Here is a 10,749-nt window from a genome sequence, read left to right on the forward strand (position 1 = left end):
ATATGTTGTGTTTGTACTTATTCATGAATTTTAAATTGTTTTTTTTTTGTTATAAATAGGGCTTTTGAGAAAAATGATAGTTGAGTTTTGAAATTGTATTCAATGCTGGAAATGTGTATTTAATGCAAAAAGCCTCTCGTAGAAGTGATTTAAAAAAAAGTCGTATCGTCACGCCTTTTTTCCCCGAAGGGGTGGGCAGAGGTGCATATTACGGCGTGTAAAGCTACCGTACAATTTCCACTTTTCACCATTTGCGGTATAAATACCATATTATAATGGAGATCAGCCTATTGCCATATAAGTCCTGAACACAATTCCAAACTCCGTGCCACTCCAGATAAATTTTCGAAAAACTGAAAAAAACTCAGCAAAGCGTTTGCCTGACCCGGGAATCGAACCCGAAACCCCTCTCATCAGTCACACTTACTACCACTCGATCGACGAGGCACAAAAAAGCAAAAATGCAAATACCTAAACATAATATTTTAATACTCTCAATGGAATTCAGAGCTAAATAAATACGCGAGTATCTCAATTCATGATGTGTTGTTAAATGTATGACATAAGCTTGGCTGTTCACGAGGATTACTAGTCCTTAGAACCTGTTCAGGAAGAATCCGCTAAGACCTGTCAGGTTGTTGACACTATCGTGTACCTACGTAAGTCGTTCTACAGTTATGTACTGTCGACAAAACTGATTGTGACCATGGTTAAATTTTGTTAAATATATCTGTTATATTTTTTTTGTTTTGTGAGTAATTGAGTAGGCTTGTGGTTATATGAAATATTAGATTTCTTTACCATGATATTTTTTTTTCTTTATTGATTTTTTGATGAGATTTAACTATTTGCGAATTTATTTTTGATTTAAAAAGTAAATAATATTTACTCATAACAGCTTTTGTTCATTCCTAAAATATTTTACCATTGGTGTTAAAATTTATTTCTCCCACTCATAATTTAGAAGAAAATTATTTAAAAAGGACGTAAAAAATGCATTTTGCACAACATAAAAATAACGCGCATAAAACCGGTATAATTTTAGTGATAGTAACGAAACTTGCACAGAAAATTTTATAAGTGCTATTGCAAGGGAAGTGAATACTTAGCTAGGTATCGATGTAAAAATGCGTTCTGAACTTTATGATGTGAAAGCAATAAAGTCGATTTTACAACTCGCTTTGAACTCAGATCGAATGGAAATTCTTGTTTTATGTGCGTTTCTGCTCTAATGTGTTCCATTAGATGAATAGTTTTTGTGAAAGAAATGTTTATGTACCTTTATTTCTACTTTATCTTATTTAATATTTTTTAATTAAAGTCTACAAACTATTTAACTGAAAGTTATTTATTTATATAATATATTATTTAGTTTATATTATTATACCTATATATTTAAGTCATATAATTTTAATTTATTTTTTAATTAATGTGATTCAAAATCTAATTTGTATTTAATTGTAAATTAAAACAAATTCCATTATCTTTATATTATATACCTTTGGGATAGCCGTGTGTGATAATGTTTGTAGACAAATAGTTATAACTTTACGAACATTTTTTAATTCCAAAAGTAAACAGTTTATTATATCATATAGAATTTCTTCCTCAAAACCTATGTCTGAAAGCCTAGTATAGCGGAAAAACTAGGACTCAGAAAGTAAAATTAAAAGAAACAAGTTAATGACTTCAGAAAAAGTCACTCAAGCCCAAAATTAATTAACTTCAAGTCTTTTATTTGCAACAATAAAAGTGACACTTACTCCCACACACAACGCATGTGCTGACCATGTGACAACTTCAAGTATTAGTATAAACATCTGTTATAAGTCCCATGCAATAGAGGAGAGGATATTGCCATACAAAAGATATTTTCAGACATCATATTTCTGTTGTAATATCTCAATCGAAAGTCTATTATGCTTTTACTAAAAAACTCTGTTAAAAACATCGGTTAAGTATTCAGAGAGGGTTCATGTAATAGGAGGCAAACGTATCACTTAATAAAAGCAGCATATTCTCAGAAACTGAGATATTCTGAAAATTTGGAAAACGTACAATATTTTTCTTCAAATTGAAAATCGAATACAATACTAATTCAATGCTAGGAAGTCATACCGGCGACCACTCGATCAACGAGGCAATTAAAAAAGTTTATGACTCCAGGAATCAATTCTGAGACCTGCTGCTCAACAGTCGCACAAGCAACCATTCGCGAAGCAATCGAATTAAAAAACAAAAAATCCAAAAATAAACCTAAAGAAATAAACCTTTTTGCACTCAGTACCTCTACTTATGTGGACGGTAGCTTAATAAAAACTAATCTAAGCATCCATTGCGGCTTTCGTTTCGCAGTAGTGAGTTTCACTAGCGGTACTATGTACTGGTGTACTGGACATACCGGTGTCTAAGACCCTGACATTATGAGCTGGTTTACCACAATAACCTTTAGAAGGATAAAAGATTTTGTTTTGTAAGCTTTTCATTGTAATATTATAGTTGCATGATTACAAAAACATGTTTTGTCATAGAAAATTCAAATATTTGACTAGTGTTTTGCTAAATATGTATACATACGCTAGTTTTAATATTTTTTATAATTATTCATCTGTGAATAGTGTTAAAATATATGAAAGAATAAAAAATGCTTTACGGAGCAATCACGGCCTTTAAAACTCTTCGAAAAATTTTCACAATATTACATGACTTATTTAACAGGGAAATAGGTATAACACAACGCAAGCGTTGTTTCACGTTGGTTTTCTGTGAGGCCGTGGTATCACTCCGGTCGAGCGGGCTCATTTGTGCCGAAGCATGGCTCTCCCACACTTGTAATTGATCAAGTTTGAGTAACAATGCCATTCAATTAAACAATTTCAATCCCCAACCAATGCTACCAGATCAAACCATCTTCAACAAATATTGAAGTAGTCCATCGTCGGATGAACACTTCGTGGGAAGACGGCAGCGGGTACACTTTGAGTTTTTCTTCTGTTCAAAGATCAGAGCGAAAACAAGCAAAATCTTATGTCAATAACAAAGGGACTGACATAATTCCTTTACTTGAAGTTCCTTTTGCAGTTCGTTTTTCTTGCACCATGTAGATCAAGGGGCTAGTACAGGAAGGTATCAGAATTTATCAATTTTGTGAAATTTAACTTTATTGCAATATATCAATGTCAAAAATCTATTGGTAGAAGAAAATTGTCTAGGGTGACATGATGTGATTCGTCAATTGTATGAAAATTAATTACTGCATGTTGGTATCTTATTACTTTCAAATCATATCACCTATACTCAAACCCATTTCATGTTTTATCAATTTCAAATTGTAATTAAAATAATTTGTTTGCTATTTGCATTCTATTATTTAAAAGCCTATTCAAAATGTTCTATTTGTCTTCATCTTTCTTTAGGGATCTTGTTTTTATTTAAGTCTTCTCTATTCTCTTTTCCCTTTCTGGGTCAGATTAGGGTTGACTCTAAGACCAGCTTAGTCCGGTTAAACAAACATGTCCTCTTAGAGGGGCCATAGTGAGCTGGTATTGTCAAAATAAGAATCAGATCAGTGTCAAAATGTCAATAGGGTACGAAAGAACGGGAATCAGGACATTTTTGGATAGATAAATGTACATTTTTTCTGATGTAAGATGTAACTTGTTATTCTGTTCATATCATCTTGTCCTTAGTTTTTTTCTAAAATTTGAATAATTAGCAATAATCAAAAAAATAATAATAATAATTCTGAAATATTTAAATCTTGGGACTTTACAATTTATTTTATTGGTTTGTTGTTATAACTTAAATGTCTAAGGAAGATTTGGATGTGCCTTAATTTAAAGAAATCAGCGTGTAATCCGATATTGTATTATTAGTTCAGCAATTGCAATTTTGATCACTTAGTACATGATTAATTTTTGTTTCATTGTCCGTCTGGTAGATTATTTTAAATCATTAGACACGTTTATATTTATTTTTTTATGGAAACAAATAGTTTCGACAATATATTGATTTGAAATATCGCGTGACGTCACTTCTAATTACGTTTTATACAAAGAAATGACGTAATTAGCTCAACTAAACTTTAATACGTTTTATTTAGATATTATTTTCTTTCCTAAATAAAAATAATACGTGTCTAATATTTTTTCATTATCTAACTAACAGACTAAATTGTTTATTTTTTCATACCCGTCATCATCTCTATTAACGATCAAGTGTTATGTAACTTTATTACTGTAAATATTTTTATTAAAAGCTATAATTAGAAACGTTTCATGTCGTTAGATGGCCAAACGGTTTTCCTATTGTAAAATTGTCAAGGGTAACAAAATTAAAGTACCTAACATTGTCTCAAAAAGCTTTTGAAACCCATTATTTTAGACAGGGTATTATCTTACTTAAAAGTTGAGGTAGCAACAGTAATTATGTAATGTAAAATATGTCATAATAAATTATTATTTTAAGGTCTAAATTTAAATGAAAACAAGTGATGTTTTGTTTGAATTTGTATCGCATCACTTGTGATAACAGCATTTTGTATGCATGAGTTTGGGAGATTTTCCTTCAAGAGAACGCTAAGCCTAATGTCCCTGTGGTATTTTGCTGCTGTTTTGAAAGTTATTTATGCAATTAACTTTTAATAAGCATGCAATGTAAACTACACTAAATAGATAGTGTTCATTCAAATATCATTTTTGCTCTTCTGGTGAAAGAACATAGTTTCATAAAACAAAAGCTGAGCTCTTGCTAATTATTTAGTTGGTTAAAAATTGAATTGTAAAAATATTTAATTATAGACCTTGTTTAAACGGGGAAATCATCCAATGACTTCTCCCGCCTTGGGCGAGGCGAAAGGGACTCTCAAACTCTTACTGACTAAGGGGTGTCAGACACTGAAAAACCACCCCGTTCCTACTCCGAGCTTTACTTTTCGAGCCGGAGCCACGGTAAACCCGATAGGTAGTCTGCAGAGACCTAAAATTTGCATTTTCGTGTTTGATTGCCGCAATTCCAATCAATTGTTTGAAAAATCAACTCAACAAACAAATCACCGTGTCACCAAAAAACTCATCATCATCAAACCTTACCACAAATCCCTGTAACACACACACTATTAAAACATTACCTATACACCACTGCTCGACTCTGCCCATTTCCACCTCCAAGAAAACCATGTGTCATGAGCTTGTAATTTTTCTCCCCAACCGAATAGATTGTATCGGAATAGATGCTATGTTCCGTAAAATTTGCGGCTGACTATTGAATAACGTACAGTCTCGTGTAATGGAATATAAAATATGAATGGAGTACTTTCTAGCCATGTAGGTCGCCTACAATAACTCTCGGGTCCCAACAGTAGTATATGTCTCCATTTTTGCACCCCAAGCGTATATAATTTAGCTTTTAAAGAGCCGAAAAGGGGAAAGTTGGCGATGTATTTATTTTATTCGGAGAAATAAATTACTTTGTTGACGTTTGTGTAACTGTGTTTGTGTGTTTTTGTGTTTGTCGGTGCAGTTTTGTAATTTACGTTATGTAGTTTACAGGCTGAATTTAGAACTTAAGTACTTATTTAAATAAACATGGTAAATATCCTGTCTTAAGTTCTAATGTTAGTGTTAGCGACCATGTCAGTTTAAAAACTTGTAATTTTTTTGACAAAGAAATTTTTTGTTGTGCATTTTTGTGTCACATATTTAGATATTTATAGATATTTATATTTTTTTTAACAATATGAGAAATTATTAAGAATTAATACTAAGGAGGAGGCCTTTGTTCAACAGTGGACGTCAACATGATTATGATAAGAAATTATATTAAACTTCCCATCTTTAAATAAAGAAAAAAAGCAATTCTTCTTACTTAAACAAAATAGAAGCTTGTAAAAACAAATACGAGTAAGAAACACAAAAAGTAATAGAATCAAAGTGTAATCAATTTTCATTAGCTTCGTTACAGTAATGACGAGCTGAAATGAAACACGCTCATTAGGATAAGTTTTTATCTCATAGAGTCCATCTTTATACTTTATACTCCTAACAATACGTGCTTCGTATAATCCAAGTGTCTTTTTTTTACTTTTACAGTAACAAATAACTACTCAGACGCAGAACTGAAAACTAACTATGACCCTTTTTTAGGGTTCCGTATCAATTTAACTAATCTACCATTTACTTTAAAAAAATCCACAGTATTTTTTTTTTCTTAAACTATGTGTTGATGTGATTTATAAAATTTAATTTTTTTCAAGATACATTAATTTTGACATAAATCGTAATATGCTAGACTCAATTGAAAAGAGGCGAACGTAAAAAACGACAGGAGTTTCTTACTCACTCTCCTCCATTCAAAGCTACACTTTGGAACGAGCACCTAGCTTCACGGACAGACAAACTGACAGACTATTATTTATTTCTTTATTTATTGACATTTTAAAAGTCCAAAAACCTATTCATGGTTTAATTTGAATAAATGATTTTGATTTAGACTTTGAAACGCATAGCAGCAGGCATAAGGCGAACTTTTACATTTGCCTTAAGTTTATTCCACACTTTTTGCATAAGTCGGGAGTCAAATATAACATTTCATATAGAGAAAAAGTCCTAGATCCTTGTGTGACTCAGTACATTATTCACTGACCCTTAATACCAATATGTGAGAGATCAATTTACTTCCACGTTGGAGCCATTCGAGCCATGAAGCTGGTAACCACACGGGACCAGCACAAAGCTCTTCGTCTTATAGGAAACCTCTTCCGTAATCTAATATCCTAACCACAAACGTACGTGAACTGGATTATCAATACTAACTCTATTTTCTTAGAAATAAAGTGTAAATTAGAACAATAGTAATACTAGGAACGAGAAGTTTGAATAAATAAAAGTATTTTTCCAAATGGTTCCTGGTTCCGCAATGGTATTCGAAATAATTTATTACCTTTTAATTAATAGCCACAAAGACCAGTTTGCTTGCTCCCAAATTAGAGGAAAGTTTCCAACTTTGCCAATAATCTTATCCCTTTCCCGCGCTTTTAGAAATATCTAGCGATTTGTACAATATATTGGAAACTAAAGTTTAGGTAATATCGCTCTGTGTGTATTTGCTTTATTCGAAATTAACGTTGAGAGGTCGTATGCAAAGTTATGCCGAACATTTTTCAATAAAACAAAATTACGCTGCTGCAGAGAGCTCTCCGTAATAAAACATAACGCAAAAATTGTTCCTAAAATTATGTTTCAATAAAAGTACCCATCTCACTCTCGACACTTATTATATCGTACTGAATAATACACGCAAGTAATACGTGAACATTAATCACCCCAAGTCATTAGTAGACTTTTAAATACAGACGCTCATAAATTAAAGATACACTTTTAAACAAAGAATTCCACTCAGGTGAGGATTTATCTATCCATTTTTAAATACCCACATCGCATTGTCCTCTGCCGGATAATTAAAACGATGACGAAATAATTAAAATTACTGCCCTCCGTTTGTTTAGCAGTCACGCTGTGTCAAGATTAAAGCTATCCAAGAAAGATCTCCTGAAGGACACTTAAAAAAACCAGAAGGATTTTAAAAAGCAGACGCAGCAGGTACTTACCTAGTGCTTGACAGATGCAAATGAGACCGGGCGGCGCGGGGCCGGCCGCTTTTCTATACGGACGTTTTTCCTTTACCACAATCCAAACAATCTTTTATTTGCACCGACCAACAGAATTGTAGAATGCCGACTAACCACGTGTAAAGTCTTAGATCTAACGGTCCATAAATTCCACAGAGAAAAGTCCAAAACAAAAACTTAATAATTAAAAGAAAGTTTACCGACCGTCGTGCGGAGAGCAGGTGATCGGAGAGTGGAGGGTAAAACACGATATAAGGGATATGTTTATGATAAATGTCGCGGCAAGCGCGGCACGCTCGATTTAGTACCGGTAGACTTCGGAGAGATCGTACGTCGCGGGTAGGAGAGGATCGGACACACGATCGGGGAGACCGAAACGATGTGAGTGACGCCGGCCCGGTGCGGGTACCTCCCGCCCGCCGCGGCGCCGGCCGCTTCGCGAGCAAGAGGGATGCAGCGAGCGAACCCCCCAACTCGCGAATATCGCCACTCGGATCACCTCGCCAGAGTCTCAAGTGCTCTCCGCCGCCAGCAACGCTCTCTCCTAGAGGGAGGGCTCCCGCCGCCTCACAACCGAAACGACACAAGCGACAACCGCGAACACACTCCCGTTTGAAACTTAAAGCTGTTGTTTTAAAATAGAATTTGATAACTAGGTCACGAGATGAACACCTGACGTTCGGCGTCATATCGAAAAACGTATGCCCCCGTTGGCTAGGTGTAGCAAATACCATAACGAATACTTTGGCTGAACACGCGCCATATTATGCAACGTTACGTCTTGTATCCTACGGCCGAGCTTTTACACAGTTCAGATGCTTTGTAGGATACGGAGGGGAAGTTTTGCTTTGTTTATAGACATTATTTTAGTTAGCAATGCGTTGCCAAGTTCTGCGTGCTTAGCTTGTAGTAATTAAAACTGGTGTGTATGTAATATATGTGATCCCGGAACTCACCTTGGTTGTGATGCGCACCCTGCTTTCGCGAAGAACAGCCATCCATCAATCAATTAGGAAAGGTTAACTCGTGTTATTTATTGAACATAAACTTGTAATGTTATGGTATTTGCGGCGGAGTCGGGCTCAGAAGAAATGAAGTTTTCCTCGATAACATAACTTTGTTTCGGATTATTAGGTATAACAAGTTCACAATAGATCCGTGGGAAGTCAAGGAAAATGTTTCAGTTAAGTTGTATAACTGGGTATTAGCCGTTGTTTTAGTATAAACTAGTGATCATAAGACGTAGTGATCATTTGGAACATAAGTTTTAGATTTATTTTGATCCCTTAGTTGAGCTAATAATGTTTTGAAATTCATAACTCTCCAAAAGACAAACTAAAGACTTTTGAGTGAAACTGTCAAAAACTGAGGTTCTGAATATGAAAACCTACATGTAAAAGAGTGTTAAATACGTTGTTATTTAAAACTTATTCCGTATAAACTACATTAACAACAAGTTTATTATTAAATCGAAGAAAATAACTAATATCCATTAATTTAATTAGAACACTAATAGAGTGATTCATCACCGACACAGCGTAAACACCCACAGATTCGTTAAAAGCCGGTTAAAATGAAACGAAAAGATTGACTGTGAACTTATATCCTATTAGATTCTTAAACATTAATGACACCACACATAAATATTAGGTAGTATTAATAAAACGTAATTAAATAAATTCCTAAAACGTTTGAGATTTTAATCTAATTATGAAGCTTTTAAATTGAAAATGGGTGTTCCTGCTATCTATATTAATTTCGTGGTTACAATAATAATTAGGCAGTTGTCCAAAATCATATACGAACTAACCAACTTACAGTTTATGGAATGACTTGATTGTAGTTTTTCTTTTGACTAATGAATTTAACGTTTCAATTGTTTTAGTTCATTTAGTAACTTCTTTGATCACCTTACCTAATTTTCGTGGGTAATTTTCTTCAGTCAAAAAAATCTAGTGCTGAAAAAAAGGCTAAATAATAATGGCATACCTAACACAACATCATGCTTTCCGACCCCTGAAGAGGTAACCAGAGTAAAACATATTTTTTGTGATATTACTTAAAAACCATCGTAAAAAAAGCGATTCCTCAATTTAACTATCATACTTATACGTTAATCCGGAGCACACGGGCTCCAGCTCGAAAAGCAAGAGCAGAAATGGAGTGGTTTTTAGTCAGTAAGAGTCTAACACTCCCTCTCGCCTCACCCAAGGCTTCACCAATGGCTTCTCAGCCACTGGATGATTTTCCCTCTCAAAAATAATACTTACAATACATCTTATTTGGTTCTCTACCGGCTAGAAGTCAAGACCCATATTATTATAAGGCCCCAATCAAAGCTTTCTTCTAACTGGAAAACGGACATAATATTATATATCATTACATACATGACGTTACATAAAATATTGAAAACATTTTTCGAGCAGCACATTTCTGCAGCAAACATCAGACATCCATGAGTTTGAACTTCCGCGTGAAATGATAAAAGTAATTGCTGTAAGTTTGAAATGCTAACAGGCAAAAGGTATTTGCAAGGGAAAACATCGGATAGTCATTTTATTATGTTACTAGTATTTCCCCGCGGTATCGCTTGCGTTAAAATCGAGGTTATACTAGGTATCTTTCTAACTACAACGCGTTAAGATATAACGAATTTATTTAGCACAGATCCAGTTCGCATATCAATATACAACTTTCTACTTTACTGATTAAAAAAATGTATGATGCACGATGTTAGTCACAATAAGTCCGCATTTTAATGTTTACTTTCTACCTTGAAAATTACGGAACGCTCTATATAAAAATCCAATATATTTTAAGAAAGCAGAAAGACAAAAAATAGCCCTTATCACCCTCCATCCATTCAACTATACTCAGAATACCACATCAATTGGTCGCTCCGTTTTGCTGTGAAAGACGAACAAACAAACAGACACACACACGTTCCGATTTATAATATAAGTATGGATTTTTGTTACATTTCCTGCCGTTCGTATGATGTGAACGTTTAAAAGAGAAATATTTAAGCGCATGGCCGGAACTTGCCGACAAGGCGGGAGAGTGTAAACAAGCCCGCTCCGAAACATTTGCCTTGCTTTTTGTCAATTTTATTTCAATTGTTA

The 10,749-nt window shown here is 34.0% G+C and overlaps 1 protein-coding gene across 3 annotated transcripts in view; it reads right to left on the reverse strand.

Annotated features, from left to right (window-relative positions):
• The window catches only part of LOC118268429 (poly(rC)-binding protein 3), a 220,817-nt gene extending 212,798 nt beyond the window's left edge, over window positions 1-8,019 (reverse strand). For 2 of the 3 annotated variants that reach the window (XM_050706612.1, XM_035582916.2), the window contains exon 1: window positions 7,607-8,019. The gene's annotated coding sequence lies outside the window, so the exon portion shown is untranslated. The remainder of the gene's footprint in view (window positions 1-7,606) is intronic. The other variant, XM_050706613.1, reaches the window with a different exon arrangement.
• Between the last annotated feature and the right edge of the window lie 2,730 nt (window positions 8,020-10,749).

This window comes from Spodoptera frugiperda, chromosome 29 (genome assembly GCF_023101765.2).
Source record: "Spodoptera frugiperda isolate SF20-4 chromosome 29, AGI-APGP_CSIRO_Sfru_2.0, whole genome shotgun sequence".
Lineage (NCBI taxonomy): Eukaryota > Metazoa > Arthropoda > Insecta > Lepidoptera > Noctuidae > Spodoptera > Spodoptera frugiperda.